The sequence below is a fragment of the Euleptes europaea genome, chromosome 19 (assembly GCF_029931775.1).
Source record: "Euleptes europaea isolate rEulEur1 chromosome 19, rEulEur1.hap1, whole genome shotgun sequence".
Lineage (NCBI taxonomy): Eukaryota > Metazoa > Chordata > Lepidosauria > Squamata > Sphaerodactylidae > Euleptes > Euleptes europaea.
Genome location: NC_079330.1, coordinates 30,527,917 through 30,548,071, shown reverse-complemented (window position 1 = coordinate 30,548,071; position 20,155 = coordinate 30,527,917). Strand labels below are relative to the sequence as shown.

Genomic DNA, 20,155 nt, shown 5'->3' with positions numbered 1-20,155 from the left:
CTAATTTGGAGATTCTGGACCCTTTTGCATGTTGTCATTATTATTACTATTACTAATACTAATAATCTGCAAAAGGGTCCAGAATCTCCAAAGCGGTTGGCAAGGGTTACCTAAAAGACTCATCGACGGCTGCATCCCCAAAAGACACGTCCTAACGCAGCCAGGGGAGGCAACCAGATCGCCTGGGTTGTTGCGTTTTCAAGCCGCGTCGTCGGAGTTTCCCGGGACGGGAAGATCCTCGGGGCAGGATCCTGGCGCAGTCTGGAGACACGCGGGATCGCTCCAGGCGCGCCCCGCAGTTTGCAAACGCGCCGGGAGCTGCGGGCCCGAGTCGGGACGTCCAGGTGAGGGGCTGCAAAGACCCGGGCCGGAGGACCCTTCCTTGCAACGAGCAAGCATGTAAACAACCCCCCCCCAAAAAAAAAAACCAATTTACTGCCTTGCGTGCATTCAAGGGAGGGAACTGAACGTGGGAGAGGGAAATGTGAAGAATCGTGATTTTTTTTTTAATTATCCTTTTCAGGAGTCCAAGAGACTCATCTCCCCCCTCCCCATAAGGGATGTTTTGGGCTGGGTGGCGACTTGCAAAATTCCCTCTCCTCATACGCATCTTCCCCCCCACACACACACACCCCCGAAACGGTCAGTCTATTGATTTTTACACATTTACATTTAATTGGTTTCCCTCCAAAAGCTTTTAAAAAGAGACCAGGAAAGTTTTCCTTTAAAAAAAATAAAATTGAATCAATCGGACTGATCGTTCAAACATTTTTGATCTTAGGGGATGAAATGACCCCCACCCCCCCCCCCCGCGCGCGGTTAACTGATACTGACATTATATAATTCATTTATACACTAGAATATTATCATAATATAACATTCTTCTCGGCGCGACGCGACCAGCACGCCTAAAACACCTTCGGCCTGTCAGGGATCTCAGAGAAGCTGCGACCCTCAACTCCCAGCCTCCGCAGGTCTGCTCCGGAGTAAATCTCACCGTGTACTCCAGAATACCTTGCAAGGAAGCCTGCAGATAAACCCCACGGATGATCTTCTAGGCAAATATGGTCACCGGCCACAATTTACCATTTCTGCTACAAGAGAGCTGGTGCCCCGAAGCGTTTGCTCGTGGAAGGAGCCCCCAGACTCATTTCTGGATCAGTCCCATCATTTCTTCCTTTGTTCCCCCTGGCATGACCGAAATAAGCGGATAACGTCTGGGTGAGCTTTTTAAAGACACGTGTTTGGTCTCGAGACGACCTATGCCCGGAGGGGGAGGTTGGCTGGGATGACTTCTTGGAGACGGATACCACGTGTGGGAGCCAACACGTGTTTGGTTCTTCCGCGCCCATGTCTGGACTGGAGGGTGGGGAGAATCAGACCCGAGCGACCGTTCACACGTTACACGTCTAGCACCTGTTCTTCCTTGGCTTTCCTCTCTGGAGCCCGGTTCGTTTCTCCCTTTCCCTTCCTCCGGTTAAGCGAATCCTAAAAAGCATTTTGGTCTTACCACTCAAAGGAATCTCCTCCTCCTCTTCCTCGTTCTCCTTACGGATAACATTCTAGGCAGCTGGTTCGTGTGTATATAACATACATATACATACATACATATATACATATATATATTTAAGGTCTGGGAGAAAATGGTTCATTAAGAGGTTGAGCATAGTTTACTTTTTCAGCTCTGCTTCTGTTCCCAATTTCTGTACCACGTGACGGTGGGAGTGAGTGTAGGGGTTTAAATTCACTTTCGGGGGGGGGGAGAGAAACTCTTGCTTTTTTTTTTTTTTTTTGGGTAAACGAAAAATTGACCCATAAAGAACCATTAGGGTGGGTGTGTTTTTTAAAAAAAGCATTGTCTTTTGGGACGGTCCAGGGGAAATACAAGTTATTGCGGTTTTCCCCTTCCCCCCCTGTAAATTTAAGATTTGGGTGGGGGTGAGAAGAAAGGAGAAGCAGTCCTCTTTGGATTTCGTGGACCCGGGACAAGCGACCCCCGACTGGTAAGCCCAATCTTCCGTTTCTGAGCAGGGCAGCACCGGGGTTTACAAAGCACGAAGCCGGGTTTTAAAAAGCGAAATGTGGTCTTTGAGAAAAACCACCGAGAGGAAGATCAGTAGATTTAAGGCTATTTGTATTGTCCTCCACACTTAAAAACTGATATATTTATTTTTTAGAATATGGAATGGATCGCCCCATAGCCTTCTAGGCAGAATTAGGTTGATAATTTACTTGGGGGGGGGATCAAATACTGATATTCTGTCCACAAATTATTCTTATCCTCAAGATTTATAAATATTGGGTGCGATCCACAGCTCCTTCGCGTCCATGATATTTTTTTTGTTTTATTTTTAGCCCTCGATATCACCTTCTTACATGTATACCCGGGTACAGAAGCAGCTCTCTCTACTCCCTTTGGCACACGTGTCAACGTTTTCAGTCCCGCTGCAGAGGGAAACAATAGGCGCTTGGATGGGTTTAGCATTTAGAGAGTGATTTAAAACCGCTAATTGCAATTTTTTAAAAAAAAAAATGCCTTGAGTATTATGCAGACAATTTATTGCCAGAGGATGTAATTTCTCTTCTTTGCATGTGTTGGAGAGGGATGCTTTGGGAACAGTTTCCAACTGTCTCCAACTGGACCAAAAAAAAAAATATCCCCAGATTTTTCCTCTTTCTATCCCCCTCCCCAATTTCACCCTTATGTTTATATAGAAAGTCCTATTACCCTGTCCCATCCTCAAACCCCCCCCCTTTCTATTTTGTCTTCCCCCTTTCCAGAATTTAAAAACGGGTCCCTCCCTACTTACTTTGCGTTATCTTGCATGCTGATAAATACCACGTTGAGGCCACGATCAAAGCAAAGGTAAGGCAGGGTTAGGGCTGGTTGCAAAGGTGGTTTCCCCTCCGCGAGAGGCGCAGTGCGATCCTGAAACGTGTTTATTTGGAAGTCAGACCTTTTCAGTGGGACTGGCTAGGCAGCAGTGCGGCCGATTCAGCTGGGGATTAATTTGAAGCTGAACTGAATTGCGAGAATCCCATTCTCGATCTATTCAATAAAAGATTACATTGCAGTTTATAATTTTTATTTTATTTTATATGGGGGAGGAGGACAGAAAGGCTCCCGTAAACTTTTCCTTTTGGAGAGGGGAAAATTCACTGCTTTTGAAAGGTATGTTTTAAGGCTCCAATCCTTTCACGCTTCCCCGCGAGTAAGCCCCGTTGGGTAGCTCCCAAAAGATCGCTATTATTCTATGGATAAGGTGGGCAGAAAGGATATTTCAGGATGGACTTCTTGGGGATAAAGCTGGCATGAGCCGTCTCTTTCTCGCTCATTTCGCCTTCCTTTCGAGAAGCCAGCCGGGAAGAGGGCGGAAAAGCGGCGACATTTCTGGACGTTATTTAAAAAAGCAAAGCAAAACCGAGTTTGGAATTAAAGGAATAAATCAACATTAAGGGCGACCATAAATATTCGCGCGTTTTCAAACTTGGCCTTGTCTTTGCCCAGAGTCCTCAGCAGTCAAAGATTCAGATCAGGAAAGGTTTGAGGAGGGGGTGGAATTAAATCCAGGAGAGCTGGACGGTAGGGTGAAGTTTGGGGGCCTTGGGGGACGCTTGCCTGCCTGCGCTGGCCGCGATCCTTTGTACGCTTCGACGGGAGAAAACCCCGTGGACCCCGACGGAACTGGATCCCGAGGAAACAGCCTCGCATTCAAACCAGTTGCGCCTGCCATAAAGACAGTTCTTCGTGGTTGGGGCCCATCAGGGCCTACCAAACGCGGCTCCACTTGGGAAAGTGTGGTCCTGGCCAATGCGTTTACTCCAGAGTAAGGTCCAAACGTCAGGAACAGGCCGGCAGGCTACCAAACAAACCCCTGAGAGGAAGTCTCCCTGACTTTACTTCTAAGTAAAGAAGTCTAAGTGGTCTCGGCTAGATAATTTCCCAGAGATACAATTCTGAAGGGGCTTTAGGAGAAAATGTGCTCCGCTGGACCGTTGCCTTCTGAGTAAAAAGTACTTTGGATGGGGCCGCAGGCCTAGGAGCCCATTAGTGAACACTTCGGTGGAGAAGAGGGTCCCCTCCAAGAAAGAAAGAAAGAAAGAAAGAAAGAAAGAAAGAAAGAAAGAAAGAAAGAAAGAAAGATAGATGATAGATAGATAGATAGATAGATAGATAGATAGATAGATAGATAGATAGATAGATAGATAGATAGATAGATCACCCCAATCCCCAGCACTTGGAGAATCCCCTAAATTTGAAAAGAGGGGTTTGAAAAGCGAAACGCCAGAGATCTCAAATCCTAAGAGAACCCCGAGGGCCCGTCCGGGAGTGACCAGAGACATTTCCAGATGTTCCGCACAAAAGAGTTTCTCTTCCAAACAGCCACGTTCGAGGGTTAATTTTATTTCATATTACGCGTGGAGAGATCGACGTGGTTATGTTGGGTGAATATTTAAGGAGGCCGGGTTTTTTTTTTTTAATGCGAATTTAGGCTGCTCACACCCCAAAGTTGCCACCCTATGCACACTTACCTGGGAGCAAGCCCCGTGGACTTACTTCTGAGTAAACATGCATAGGATTGCGCCGCTGGATTTGAGAGGCATCGCTCTGTCCCACCAGAGCCCGGGTGTTCAGACGAGCAAATCCCATCGGCGGGTTCTTACAGCCTGAAATTCTTGGCCCTGGGTTGTTGTTGGGGTTTTTTTTTTTGGGGGGGGGGGGGTGTTTGGGAGAAAGCGGCCTGTTGGGTCTCCATCAATGGTCGCCATTGTGGCGCCCCCCTTGGGCCCCAGAAAGGCCACCGTGGAGGGGTCTCTTGGCTGGCAGGGCTAGATGGGGGGGGGCGGGGGGGGGCTGTGTTTGCCCAGCCAGCGTCTTTCCAAGAGACGTTTCTGCATTTCCCCACTTTCCATTCCCTTGGTGTCTTTTCTGCGCCCCCTCAAAGGCGTCCTTCGCGTCCTCAATGTGTACTTGCAATCCGAAATCACCTTAGTGGGTCGGGAGGATTGCACATACATACAGAGACGCGCTCCCGTTTGCAAAGGCAATGCCCTTACTCGAGAGTAGAGCATCCTCCCCCCCCTTCTCCGGGAGGCAAGGAGGGGGGCGGTCTGGGTCTGCTCACCCTCCCTCTTTGCTCCAGCTTCAATCCCGAATCGAAGACGTTGCTCCGGAGGTAAGGGATCGCGGTGACTTTGGCCATCCCTTAGCCCAGACGGCGATCTGCCCGCGAGAGGAAGGGGGCGGGCAAATGCGGGGGTCCTTTGGGTCAGTTGGTCAGGAAGGGGCTTCCACCAGCGCCCCACCCCACCCCCTGGCCTCCCCCCAAACCGCTGCAGGATCCACAAGGGCTCCCTTCTCACCCCTAAGCGGTCCTGTTCCTAGCCGTTAACCCCTGGAGTGGATGCCCCCTTGGCCTCAGTCCCTTGGCCCATGTGCCTGGCGGCTCAGGGGCGCTTCCAGACCCCCGAAGTGCCCTCCCCCCCCCAATAAAGGCAAAGGCAGGGTTTTGCCCGGCGCCTGCCAACCTGGGCCCTGCCAGACGACCGCCAACGTTTGCAACTGTGCCCCGACGGAGCCCTTTTCACGCAAGGAATTTAAAGACTCTTGCTGGGGAAGAATTGCCCTGCATTTTTTTTTTGGGGGGGGGGGGCTTGCTTCTTCCAAGTATACCCTCTCTTAGGCAAGGGCTGGAAATATGCGTTTGTTCGAGAGGAAGGGCTTCTCCAAAAGAGCTGGAAAAGGCAAGACAAATGCCACCGAAGTTCGTCCCCGCGAGGAAAAAACCCAAAAAAACAAAATCCACCGAGGCCCACAAAACAGATTTTTCAATCGGTTGAAAATGAAGTGCCTTTTGGGGGCGGGGGGGGGGAGAGAAAGACCGAGGTCGGGTTTTAAAAGCCGCGGAGCCTGAGAGCTGGAGCTGGCTCGTTCCCTCTTGCTGGCGGCGAGCCGCGGGGGTTTGATCCCCCCCCCTCCCCCAGGCTCAGTGGGTCTCAAGTTAATCACTTCTTTTTCAAGAGGGGGAGCAAAAGGCCCCCGGCTCTCCCCAGTGCCTTAAAATTGCAATATTTCTGCAGAGGTGGGAATGGGCGATTTGGCTGTCGGAGAAGGGGGGGGGGGAGACCCCGAAACTCTTTCGAAGGGCTCCCGTCGCTTTGAACTCCGGCTAAAATCTAGATTTAGAGCTTGCCAGAAAAGCGGAGCTGTCCGGGGAGGCAGGTTGGGCTGTTTGCCTTAATGTCGGCCTTGCCTCTTCTGCCTTGACTTGTGTGTGGGGTGGAGGTGGAGGTGGGGGGAGAAGGACATCAGCGCGTCTGAGTTTTTAAAAAACGGTTGGGGAATCTTGGATCTGTCTCCTTTCCTTCGGAGGCCTCATCCTAAGACCCCTTAGAAGAGGGAAAGAGACACAAAGCTGGTATACCCTCAGTTTCTTTACTTTTTAAATCCATTTCTTGCAGGCTAGCTAGAGATATGCTGACTTCAGAGTCCCACAGAGCTCTTGGTCAAGGTTTTTTTTTGGGGGGAAGCTCTTCTCTCCCCCCCCCCTCCATGCACCAAAGAACCAGTCTGGATTTTAGACTGAAACAGCTGGGGTACGGCTGGAGAGACAGCTCAAAGGGTTTGAGAATCAAACGTGTGTAGAACAATACATACCTGGCGATGTGCTCAGTCAACCAGAAAGCCCCCCCCCGCCCCAAGGAGCTTGCAATCTAAGAAGCCTCTGACCACTGCTCTATACTGCCTTGTCTGCTATGTGGACCAATAGAAAGCAGCTTACTCTAGGATCTCTTAGGAGCTGGAGTGGGGTCCTCAATGGCTCACCTTATTCTGGAGATCTGGATGCAGAAGATGGAAACTACAGAGCTGTTGATCTGGGCATGTTTAGTTGAACCAGATCTTTCTCTGGTAGCAGTGATACAAAATCCTGACCCCTGATGGAAGCCAATGTCAGGGGCTTTGACAGAGGCCCATCACTATTTGAACTCAGGATTTGGTTGAGAATACTGGTGAATTTAGGGAAGGAAATTTGGGTGTGGTTCTAGATACTCAGGGCTGCCTGTGCCTTTGTTCTCATCACAATGCCTCGGTGGCTTATGGAATTTCCCGCCTCATGAAGTTGTGGTGGCTGTCAACTTAGATGACTTTTAAAAAGATGACACAGTTTCTTGAAGACTAGTTGGGGTGTGTGGCCACGCTAGCTAAATGTGGCCTCCATGTTCAGAGGCAGAATATCTCTGAATACCAGATGCTAGGGACACCTGGGAAGAGGAGGGTCATCTGGTTCATAAGGTGCTTGTGAACTTCCCTAGGCGTGTTCATCTGGTGGCTGAAGGCAGAAAAGTTGGATTGGAGGAACCCTTGAGGAGATCCTGGAGGGCAGTTCTTGGGTTGGAGTACCCCAAAACTTCTACAATGGATGCATTGATTTGCACCGTGTGTACAATTGTTCCAGATTTGGGGGGGGATTCATCCTCACAAGCATGGATTGGTAGGTTTTTGCGAGAAGCAACACCATGAAACTTGCAAAAAAGCATGTTTATATATCTGCCAGGAGTAGGGGGTCCACCATGCCTGGTCCACCACAATTATTCCCTTTATTTTAAAGATGGATCTACTGAGACTGAGAGTTGTTTTCCTAAGGCTTGTGAGGTTTTCTGAAGCTTATGAGTGCTAAACAGGCCATAATGATCTGCCTCTTAGTCTTGCATCTAGGGATGGAAACTATACCCACCCTTTTATTAATGCACCCAGTGCCCAAAGAGGTACAGAGATCTAGTGAGTGTCTTAAATAAAGAAGAGAGAGGAGAGGATAAACTTTTCATTTTATTTTGTAACGCGAAAAGTTGGGCTCATCCAATGAAAATCAAGCAGGTTCATCCAATGAAAATCAACTAGGCCCTGAACTAGCAAGTAATACTTCTTTAGCCTGGGAAACTCATTGCCACAAGATCTGGGGATGCCTGCTAGGGAGATGAAATAAGGCCTAGACAAATCCCTGGGACAGAAGTAGCCTATCTGTCCCCTAAAAGCCAGAGAACTGGGAATGGGGGGTCAATATATTCAGCAGAAACAGGGGAGGGAGGAGATGGACCCTTAATCTCACCCCCTTCCTTCCTTTGTGCCCTTTATCAACTGCAAGCCACAACCAGCCATTCAATAGGCAAACCTTTGCATTGCCACAGAGGATGGAGAAGCTGTGTCTCAGTGGTAGAGCATCTGCTTGGCATGCAGAAGGTCCCAGGTTCAAATCCCCCAGCATCTCCAGTTCAAGGGATTAGGCAAGTAGGCGATTGTGAAAGACCTCAGCCTGAGACCCCGGAGAGCCGCTGCCGGTCTGAGCAGACAGTACTGACTTTGATAGACCAAGGGTCTGATTCATGTTGTTCATTTGTTCATGTGAAGCTACACCTTGTCAAATATCTGTCTGCTGCGTTGCTATGGAGCAGGCCTGGGCTCTCCCACCCTCCCCCTTGCCCCACCCCCAGCGGCAGAGCTGGCTTACCCCTGCCGACCAGGCCCCTCTCCCTTTCAGGTTTGGGGGCACGCCTTCAGTGGGGCAGGATCCCCCAGCCTATTTGGGCAGCGCCTGCATGCGGGCCTCCCTTCCAAGCCGGGGGCCTGCTATCTCTGCCGCACTTTTAGCCGATGCCCTGGGCATGTGTGTGCGCTCCCTCCCACCCACCACCCCCCATCCTGGCTTCACTCTCCAGATGTACTCTAATTTAAACCCATGATGTGCCTCTAACCCCCCCTCCCATTCCTGGAAAGCAAGATCCAAACATTGCTGCTGGTGGGGGGGGGGGGTTGCGCTGTCCTCGCTGGGCTCCAGGGTCTTCTCAGCGAGGGGTGGAGGGCCTAGTTTGGGGGAAGGGGACCTCAGCTTGGGGCTGAGAGTCGGGGGTGGGGGGAGAGAGAGAGGGCAGGGGGCCCCTGCTGTTGGGAAGATCCTATGGCGAAGAACTGGCTGCGTCTCTTCCAGATTGACAGGGGCGACGTCAGCGCAGGAGGGAGAGGAAAGGCCAGGGGGAGGGAGGGAAGTGGGAAGTCAGGACTCCAAACTGGATCTCTCCTCTCCCCCTTTTTTATTTAATGGAACATTTTGAAAGAGAGGATCTGAAAGGTGCAAAGGCGGAATCCCTGGGAATGGAGGACTAGCCCCGCACAGCAGAGGCGCCCCGGGGCCCGAGATCTCCCCCGCCCATCCAGGGCGCCAGCGACCCTCTGGCAGGATCCAGAACTCAGAACCGGAGCCCGGTCCTCTTTTGTTGTTTTACTTCCTTCTTTGTTTCCTACGAGGGGTTTTTGGGGGACGGGACAGGGCGCCTTCCCGAGGATGCCAACCCCCCCTGGATGCTTCTGATGCGGCAGGGATAAAGCAACGCGAGTCTCTCCCAAGATTTCTCCTCCTCTGGAGCCTCGGGCGATTACTGTGAGTCCTTCTGGCACTTTTTCACTCTCCCCCCACCCCCCAAGGCGAGGGCCCCCAGCTAGGCTGACAGCGAACGGGTGGAAGAGGGGGCAGATCACAGCCGGCGCTACCCCCCAGTCGGTGCTTGCTGGCCTCTGCACTATCAAAGGGGGGGTGGACAAAGCTATACAGGAATGCGTGCCCCCCCCCACTAGTGAGGGGTGTGTGTGCTGGGGCTATGCAATTCTGTGCAGTTGTTGTGTTCAGCCAACCCCTCCGATTTTTTAAAAACACCCCAAACTACAAATGGGCCTACTTTGATGTGTCTGCCTGAACGCTGGGTTGGGCCAGGCTGTGTTTGTGTATTGCTGTTTTGGTGTGTGTGTGTGTGTGGGTGTTTTTTTTGGGGGGGAGAAAAGGACTGAATTTTCCCCACTTGGTTCCGAAGGTCTCTTAGTCACCAGCGTTCAGTAAAGAGTTTGGAGATTCTGGCAAAGACACCGGAGAACCTTTCTGGAAAGAAAGGGCTGAACTGGTTTGTAGAGCATCCTGTCTGTGTCCTTCAGAAACCCCCCCCCCTCCCCACCTGCCCTTATCCAAAATTTCTAACGGGAAATCACCTTTCCTCTCTAATTTCGAAGTGTCCCTCCCTCTCCATTAAACACAGATTGGATGCCCCACCGCGACAAGGATGCGGGACTCGCAGGAAAACGACCTGAAAGCTTTTCCACATCTCCTTAAGGGATTAAAAAAAATAGTCTGCGGTCCTCGCGCTGAAGTCTGCCGTGGAGAGCACGCTTTAAGCGGGTTTACGCCTAAGTAAGGCCCACCGCGTTGAGTCGAATGTACCGCCTGGTCATTTTTCAAGTGTTTGTCACCTAATGCTGTTAGTAGATTAGGCTGCTCCTTTCTTTGCAACAGGAAAGCAATGAAAATTGAGACATTTGTTTTGAAAAAAAATCAGAATATTTGGTAAGGACTTGTTTCTAACCGAACCGTCGCAGGTGTTCAGATGGGCAACTTGCTGCAACGGACGGAGATCTTGGGAGAAAGGAATTAAAAAACCCAGAAACCCCGAACCAAGCAAAAAAACAAAATGTGTATTTTGAAAATGGGAGGTTCAACATTTGTGGGGGGAAAAAAATCGATTTTGCCGTGATCCTTGAGGCCTTTTCCGGGTGGCGGAGGTGAAATTAAGAAGGGGATTTGTCAAGATCACTGCAGGGCTGCAGGACGAGATCTCTTTGCCAGCAGCAATACCTGCAAGCAGGTTTCTTCGGGGGGGTGGGGGAAGAAAACAGGAAACCGGCCCGTGCGTAAAATGGGGACCCTCCGTTACGCACACCTCGCCGCCTTTGAAGTTCAGACGAGTCCTTTGAACTGGCTTTACCTTGGGGGGAAAGCGGGTTGCGACGAAAAAAAGGGCCGCGCTGGGGTGGGGGCTTGCATAAAAGGGGCTTTAAACCAATCTGAGCAGGCAATCTGCCGGAGGTGGAGATTGCAGAGGCAGGTAGAAATGGCAGAGGACTGGAAAGGAGCGGGAAAAGAACCCGCCCTAAAGGGCTTGAAATCGATTGAAACGGGGCTCCTCGTCAAATAAAGTGGGCTTTGGCAACCCCCTCCCCCTGCAACCCACAAAGCAGGTCGGCAGTATCATTTTGGCGGAGGAGAGAGCTCGAAAATGATGGAGGATTGAGATTTTGCCCTCGCCCAAGTAGGGACTAGCTGGGACCTCTAGCATTTTGAGGTCATTTACGACCCCCTCATACACTCCCTATTCAGTCATTTGTGGTTGACATAATATTAGCACGAAATGATACTGGCGCTTGTCGGGTAACCTTGATGATTTCCGTCACGTTGGCTTTTTGCAGAAGTTCTGCGGACTCAATCCTGTTTTAGGGACTGGGGAACCAAGGCCGAAGAGTTAGCGACTTGTCCAATGTACCCATAGAAAGTGGAAGGGGGGGGGGTTAAATCACTGCCGTCCTAACCCGTTACACCTTTCTGAATCCTTGGAAGTCAACGGGTTTAGAAGGGCCTAACTCTGAAATCACTTGGAGTGGGGATCTCTCCTGCATCCCATCTCGGATGAAAAGGAGTCGCTGGCAGGAGTTTTCCGGCTTGCTTTCCACAGGGAGGCTTTATGCTAATGATAAGTGGATTCTCCCAATATACTATCTTTTTCAGATAATAATAAAAATACATTCTCTGGAATTTTCTTCTCACCTCTACATTTATCCGGGTTCACTGTGCTTTAACTGCAACCCCCTCTCCCAAGTTTACTCGAAAACAAACCTCTCTGATGACAACTTTCTGAATTTAGTTATTTGTAATGGATTATATAAATGAACGCCACTGGTTTTACTCCCAAGTAAATTCGTGTAGGATTGCAGTTTTGCAGCTGGGCTTTTACTCTGAAGTAAAGCAACCTACTTCAACGGGAATTTCTCCCAAGTCAGGGAGCCTTGGCGCGCACTTTAATTTCAGGCAAGTACCGTCGGAATAGGTGCAACTTACTTCTGAGCAAACCTTTCATAGCTGTCTTTTCATTTCCAGTGATGGTCCCTTAGAAGAGGTGGAGCTTACTCCCTAGTAAAGTGTGTTGCAGACAGGGTAGAAATAACACATTTACTGGGAGTAACTCCCGTCTGTTTGCACGACGTAAGATCTTAGCTAAATCTTAAAGCACTCCAGTACTCTTGAATTTGGTGTGTGTGAAGAATCTCTCAGGTAGATTTTATGCATGTTTACTTCCACTGCGTCCAATGGAACTTGTTGCAGCCCGAGCCACTCCATGTTTACTCAGAAGTAAGGCTGATTCCAGTGGGAGGGACTCTCAAGCAAGAATGCATAGGATTTCATCCTTAAAAGCGCCATTGGACGCAGCGGAATTTACTGGGGAGTAAACAGGATCGGGCCGGCCAGGTTGGAACCTGGGGGAAACCGAGGTGGTTTTTTTATGAAGGTGCAAGGTTTTCCAGGTTAGGAAAATGTATTTAAAAGTTTAAGGGGGGAAAACATCATTTATCCGATTTGTTTTGTTTGTTTGTTTTTAAATGCAGACTCTTGCTTAGGAAAACGGTACAGTTAATAAACTTATTTTAAGGCGGGGTGAACAGAGTTTACTCCCACCCCCCACCCCCATCACGTTTTTCTTGACCGAGTGTTCCAGATCTGGGGTGCTGGCGTGAGGACGAGCCAAGAGCTGGATCGATTCTATCTGAAGAAGAAAAACAAAACAGATTTCAAATACCATTGAGGAGGCCCTGCCCCTATTCATAACTACCCTAAACCGAAGCCCTTTACTTCAAACCGGTTTGGGCCCAAGAAAGTTACAGGGTACCCCGATCAGAAGCATGATGACTTGGGAGTAAACATCCGCTTCCTCTCTTTCCGGGGAAGTAAAATAATAATAATAATGATGATGATAATAATAATAATAATAATAATAATAATAATAATAATAATAATAATATCTCAGTTTCCTCCGCAGCCGCAGGCCGCCTTCGGGTCAGGGTCGATTGCGTGGCGGTCTGCTTACGATCTGGGCAATAAGGATGCTCAGGAGGGGTGGGCGGAGGTGGGGGGCATCTCTCAGAAAAGAGGGGGCACACACACACATACTCCCAGGTATGTTTGTTCGGAAGTAACTCACATTGTGTTCAGTAGGATTTACCCAATTATGTGCATGTTTACTCCCTAGTAAGTGAGGATTAGAAATTCCATTGCAACCTACAGGCAGAGCAAAGCTATCTGCCATGAGAATGCAATTCTTAGACACGGGTTTGCAATGAACACACGAAGCTGCCTTATGCTGAACCAGACCCTTAGTCCATCAAAGTCAGTATTGTCTACTCAGACCGGCAGCGGCTCTCCAGGGTCTCAGGCAGAGGTCTTTCCCATCACCTTACTTGCCTAGTCTCTTTAACTGGAGATGCCAGGGATTGAACCTGGGACCTTCTGCATGACAAACAGATGCTCTGCCACTGAGCCACGGCTCAGTCCCCTAGAGCCTCCGCGGGATTTAAAAACTGGGATGGACACTGGATGTCAGCTGCGGTATATGGCTTTGTGGGTTTCATGGCACTCTTGACCGTAGGAGAATCGCGTGGCATGAAGACGAGATTCTGCTGGCTTGTTGAAGATCAAGTTTCTAATCCTCATTGTGTAGGCAGATCTGACCCACGCAATTTTCCTGGGGGTTTTGCTACCCAGTTCAACTGGCTATCCTAAACATTCACGCTAGGTGAAGTAATCTCCTTTAGACGCCATAAGTGTCGACGACTTCCAAGTAGATGCAAGAGGGCGGTTGGGGCTTCCAGATCGAAGGGGTTTCCCAAAGAAACCTGCCGGCGTGTTGCTTGAAACGAGGATCAAAGATCTGAGAATTAAAGCAATATTCGGATTGCATTGATCATTGTAAAGGCAGGATTGGAAGGGGGCGATCTCTGTCGAAGTCCGGGAGATTTGCCAGGATGTGTGCAAATTTGGGGGGGGGAGAGATTCAAGATTCGGAGATAGATTGTAGGCCTTGTGGGGGGGGGGAATACCTTTGGATTTCCCTCCAGGTGGCCTCGCTTTAATTGAATTAATATTCCGATTTACGTGGGACTGAGACCTACATTTGTTGGTTTAGCTAAACTCGAGTTACTTTGAAACTGGTTGTGCTACGAAATGGCATCTTGCAACCGAAAATACGCTGGGAGGGGGGTGTTATACTGCGAAGACTCCTGCCCTTAATCACAGCTATTATAGTAATTCATTTTCCGATCGGCGATTTAAAAAACAAACAAAAAACCCACCACCACCATCACCACCACCACGGTTCTGGGTTTTCTCTCTCTCCTCCCTCTCACAACCCAATGTAGTCAAACAGCCCCCACCACATGCCCTATTTGTCTGCTAGCTGTAGGGTTTCCTGTCCCCCCTCCCTTCTTTTTATTCCTGACCCTCTGCTCCCCCCGGCAATTTATTAATTATTATTTATGAGCTCCCCCGACTTCAGCAACATGCGAGGCGTGATGAGGAAATTCGATGGCGTTGCCGTTGAGATTGGGAAAAGGGTTTGTAAGACTAAACAATCTAGCATCCATGGCGTTTTAAGGGGGCAGCCAAAGGCCTACAATCGGTGAGGTCTTTTAGAGGCAGTGGTTTGCGGACCACCCCCACCCCCCAACTATTAAATTGGGCTCTCTACTAACTACCTACTCTGGTGTCTTTAAGGACAGACCGGTCTACTTTCATGACTACGGAGGTTGCGTGTATAACGTGTAACATCAGCCTTGAGAGGCTGATGTTAAAGGCCTACTCGCCCGTAAATCGATTGGATTGATGACCAGCCTGCCTCACTGATGTGTGGCTTTTCATGCGGGTTTATCATTTTTTTAAAAAAGACACACACACACCCCACCGGCCAGAACATAACCAACCCAACAGAAAAGTTTGCAGGCGATCCACGCACAGTTAAAGCTTTTTTATTTTAGTGGAGAATCGAAGCAGGCCTCCTTCGGAATTCAATGAGCCTTAAAATACTGCTCAGTTGTGGCGGGATCCCGCCCAAGATCCATTGACTTGACTGGTTCTTCAATGATGGCCCAACTATTTCAGTTGAGGGCATTAAACTCGAGGCCGATGCAACCCTTTCAGACGACCTAGTTCACCTGGAAGTGTCGCTGGCATTCCAGGAGAGGACTCTCACGCAAAGGCAGCCAGGATTCTTGAGAATGGCATTGGCCATTTCTGCACGGGAAGTTTTGCCTTGGGTTTGCCGCTCTCTCGGTGCACATTTCCCCCAGGCACATTTTCAAAACTCAACCATCAGCCCCCATGCAGAATTCTGAGAATTCGCATCGGAAAAAATGTGCACCTCGAGAGCAGCAAATCCAAGGCAAAACCTCCCGGGCATGAATGGCCATTGATTGTCAAAGAAAAACACGTATTTCCCCCCCCCCCCGAAATGTTTATCGGAACAAGAAACGCTTGCCCCGGAGTCTTAATCCGGTTTAAGGGTTGTAATTGGGGAGGAACCAAAGCCGAGCGGGTTAGAATTTCAAAGGCTGGGCCACTCGGCACAACATTGACACGTGATAGAGACACTCCCCAAGTTTTTTTTTTAAGTGTTATGGGGGGGGGGGCTATTTGTATTCAGCAGTTCAGAAACCAGCATGACTTGGAGTGCCTCGTGTTTAGACGTGGTGGGTGTGAACGGGGACTCCGATTTCCCATTAGGAATCGGTGGCAATCCGGGGCTTCCGGAGTGACATTTTACAGGCTCCCCAACCGACCGTTGGAAGGAGGCTGGCGGGCTTTACTTGGAAGTAAGAGCCGCATTGATGTCAAGGGCACTTGCTTCCGAGTAAGCGTTCCTGGTAGGAGGCCAGTAAGGCCTACATCTGCTCACCAGCAGAGTGGAGACCTTCGGGGAGGGTGGGCAGCGATTCACCCCAAATGAATGAAGGGTGCTTTTATTTGGGAGGGGGGGTTGCTGGCAAGGAGCCCCCTTTCCAAGTTGGAAGTACTCGTGGTCACTTTGCAACCAGCGGGGTGTGCCGCGGGAACGTAGGCACGTTTATTCCGGAGTAAATGCCACCGAGTTCGGCCATTTATGCACGCGAGGTTTTGCCTTGGATTCGCCGCTCTCTCGATCCGCATTTTCTGCCTCCTAATTCTCCAAACTCTGTATGGGGGCTTGCTTTTGAGTTCATTCTGATGAGGGGAAATGTGCATCCAGACAGCGGCAAAACCAAAGCAACCCCCCCCCCCCTGCGCTCAAGACTCTATAGGATTCCGACTGGGCGGGAAACTGTGATCCGCGAGCATCTTAATCCGGAGCAGAGAGGGATGTTGGGATTAAGGAAGGTTTCCTGGGCGGGGGGAATGGGGGGCTTGGAAATCCTGAGCACACTCTGAGAGAAGTCGGTTTCCATTGCAATCGGTTCAAGCCAGTCCGTGGGACGCTCTGAGCCCGGTTTTGGCTGGGGAAAGTGGAAAGAATACATAAATAGAATAAATAAATAGACCGTCCAAAAGGGTTCAGCCACGGAAAGCTGCCTGCCTTAATTCCAAGGAAACGCGCGATCCCCAAAGCTGCCGGGCTTGGAAGTCGGTCACACTGGATCATTCCAGGCCTCAACTGGCATGGAAATCCCGTTCCCCTCTATGGCTCCTCATGTCCGAATAAAACTGGAGCCACAAACAGTTGGGTTTCTTTGCGGGTAGGGTCGTGCTGGAAGTAGGTTTGGAAGGGTCTGGGAGTGTCTTTCCAAGTGATTTAATGCTGTCCTAACCCCCCCCCTCCCCAATCCCATGATATTGCTTTAAAAATATCCTATTGTCGTTCAAGCTGTGCCTGCGATCCTAAACACGGCTTCTTTTAGGAAAGACGTCCTTTTAGGGGGGGCATGCGGGTTGACTAAAGCAAGCGAGCTCTGCGAGGCTTACTTTCGAGGAAACGCGTGGCCAAGATCCGGGCTGCATTGATGGGGTGGTCTAGGACCGTATTTCACCGCATCGGCGGGTGAAATCGGCCCCCCCAAAAAGAGCCGGACCGTTTATCAACGTTTCTTCCACGCTCAGAGGCGTTACTATATTTTTTTAAACATCCAGTGGTTACTTCCCCCCCCCCTTTTTAAAGTGCAGTAAAACTGGACCAGAGGGCCGGCTTCAGCGAGGTCTGCACGCCCTCTTTATCTTTATGGCTTTTTTCCCAGTGTCTGTCCGAGTTAGGAGAAGGAGGATCCTTTTATCTTAACTGAAAGCTCACCCTTCGGATGTTTATAGAAGGCAACTTTGCCCGGTTTTTAGTATTATTACCAATTTTGAAAATGGACTTGAGATAAGGAGATGGGAGGAGTGGGTTCAACCGCCCCCCTCCCGAATCTGACCCTTCCCCAAAAAGATTTGCAGTTGGAGCCTTTGAGGATTTACTCGGGGGTAAGCCCCACTGACTCCCCGAGGAAGGCGTGTGTTGTAGAATTGCAGCAAAAAGAAACAGGAGTCTTTTGACACCTGGCAGGCTTGTTTTATTTAGCAGAGTATTAGATAAGTAAATTATTAGAATGGAAAAGTAGTAGGTGAGTAAATACTGCAGCCTTATAGTGCGGTTTCTGTGTAGGTACAGAATTAAGCCCTATGGCTAATTTCCAAGAAAGGGTCATAGGATTGCCGGATGCTCTTCTTCTTCCTCTTCCTCTTCTTCTTCTTCTTCCTCTTCTTCTTCTTCCTCTTCTTCTATTTTTAAAGAAGGAAATTGCCTCCAGTCTCCAAAGCCAACGAGGCTACGCCTTTTCCAGAAGTTATTTATGAAGCCCCAATACTACTAATAATAAAAAGAATGTTGGAAATAAGTCCCATTCAGTTGAATGGCGCTCTCAGGTAAACGTCCGCAGAATGGCATGCAGGCAAGATTAAACGTTGCCTGGGTGTCTCAAAAGATTATTTGTGAAATTAGTTGGGTTGCATCGCTTGTATGTCAAGACGTGGGGGAGAGAACCCTCGAACGGTTTGTGAAAACCCAACGCAGAACACATCTCGTCCGCTAGGATAGGAAGCGAAGTGACTTCCAATATAGATCGAAATTTCGATGGGTTTTTAGCCGGGACCTCTTTAAAACCTCGGAGATCTCCGCCTCAGGGGCACCTCTCCCGGGCCATTTATTCATGGAAGGTTTTGCATTGGATTTGCCACTCTTTAGATGCACTTTTCCCCCATCCATATTCTCAAAACTCAACAATAAGCCGCCATGCAGAGTTTTGAGAATTCAGATGGGAAAAATGTGCATCTATAGAGTGACAAATCCAATGCAAAACCTTCCATGAATAAATGGCCCCGGAATCGAATAGCTCAAAAGAATGCATTCGTTTCCGCAAGACGTGCGGCCCGATCCTACGCACGTTTACGCGGGAGAGCAAAGGCTCTTGAATTGAATGGGGCTCTGGAGTAAATGTGCACAGATTCCCTTCCACTCCCCAGTAAATGTGCACAGATTCCCTTCCACTCCCCAGCGTTTAAGGTGAGCAGCAGAGAGAGAAAATCTTGGGGCTGGACAGGAGACGCACACAAAAGACTTTCTTCCGAGCTCAGTCATTTCCCCCCCACCCCCACAAAATCGGAAGTAGCCACATCTGGATAATTGGAACCCAAAATATAAATATAATGAGATTGAGCCGCTAAACCTTTTTGTTTTTAGCTGCGATTCTAACAAAAATAAATTTTTATTACCTGTCTTTTTAACCGCACTACTTCCTTGTCACCATTATGAGCTGGGGGAAATATCTTTAAGGGAATAATGACATTTTATTTTGTTAAAAAAATCGTGGTGTTGGTTTTACAAATTGAATCTCCCAGCACCAGAGAGTCTGAGCCTCTCTGCTCACACATTTCATAGAAGTGTATCCCACCGGGGCCTCTCTTTCCACTGGCTGCAATCCTAAGGACACTTTCCTGGGAGTAAGTCCCACTGAATAACACAAGATTTCCTTTTGACCAACCTAGGATTGCTTCCTCTAATTTATTTTAGTTTGCACTCCAAAGCTGTTCTACCTGGGGGCAGCATACCTTGGCTTCAAAGTGTTTACTACCAAGTAAGGTATGACTCAGCCACACTGAAGACATAGCCCTGACCTAGCTGTCTTTACTCAGAAGTAAGTGCCCTGACTTCAACGGATCTAGCAAGTAACAGTGCACCTTACACCCCAAACCTTGGCGTGATTACTCTGAAGTAACATTTGCAATCCCCAATCATCAATAGGATTGCTGCTTCAATGGGACTTGCTTTTGAATAAACATGCAAAAAGATCATACTGAAAATGTCCTCACAGGCTGGGAATTAGGAGCATCTGTCAGCAATGCTGCTTCTATGACCTTAAGCAGATCATGAGAGGGAGGGCATCTTGGCCATCTTCTGGGCATGGAATAGGGGTCACTGGGGTGTGGGGGTGTTCTGCCAAGGCAGAGGTTCTTTTGGATTTGGAGGCAATAAATACACAGGTAGGAGAAGGAAAAGCAATGCTTTACTTATAAAGCATTCAGCTGGCACACAATATAGCATTTATACTTTACAAGAGCTTATCTCCACTTCAGCCGCTGGGAGCTTCATGTACAGCAGCGAGAGAGACCCCGGGTGGTCAGTCAGGTTACACAGCATCCAGATCCTGATCTGTTGAAGCTCTCTGCTGGTCATTCAGTGCACCAGGCTCACAACCCTTCATTCCTGATCGTGCATACCAGCTGATGCATGAGTCAGCATAGAATGCCTAATCAATCTGAGATTACACTTGGTACACAATGCTCCCATCTTGTAAGCAAAAAAAAGAAAACAAACTATGCCTAATAGGCCAGCATTCTATACAGAGGGAATATGGGGGAAATGAGACATGTCAACCTAAACTCCTCACCATACAATATTCTTCCACATATTTCCAATACATGGGGGGAGGTAGTTCAGAATTTCCTGCATTGTGCAGGGGGTTGGACTAGATGACCCTGGTGGTACCTTCCAACTCTATGATTCTATGAAATCCCTGGGGGGGGGGGTAATCTAATGTATGCTGCCTTTGGAAGCTCACTTCAGAGTAAATGTGTTCAGGCTGCATTCACTGACACATTTGAAACCAGGATTTATAAGACTGGTTTGAAACGCCTTTTCTTCAACTCTTGCTGTAGTTGGGTTTAAAAGATCTTTGGCATGCTGTGGTTGAGAAACTGGCCTCGTTCCTTCCTCTCCTCTGCAGCGCCTAACTTGA

At 49.1% G+C, this 20,155-nt stretch overlaps 1 protein-coding gene and 1 non-coding gene across 2 annotated transcripts in view; one reads left to right on the top strand and one right to left on the bottom strand.

The window, feature by feature from the left end:
- The first annotated feature begins 9,353 nt into the window (after nucleotides 1–9,353).
- The window catches only part of TBX4 (T-box transcription factor 4), a 99,482-nt gene continuing 88,680 nt past the window's right edge, over nucleotides 9,354–20,155 (top strand). The window contains exon 1 of the mRNA XM_056865248.1: nucleotides 9,354–9,434. The gene's annotated coding sequence lies outside the window, so the exon portion shown is untranslated. The remainder of the gene's footprint in view (nucleotides 9,435–20,155) is intronic.
- TRNAD-GUC (transfer RNA aspartic acid (anticodon GUC)) lies at nucleotides 13,343–13,411 on the bottom strand. The gene has a single exon. It is a non-coding gene; the product is annotated as a tRNA-Asp (tRNA).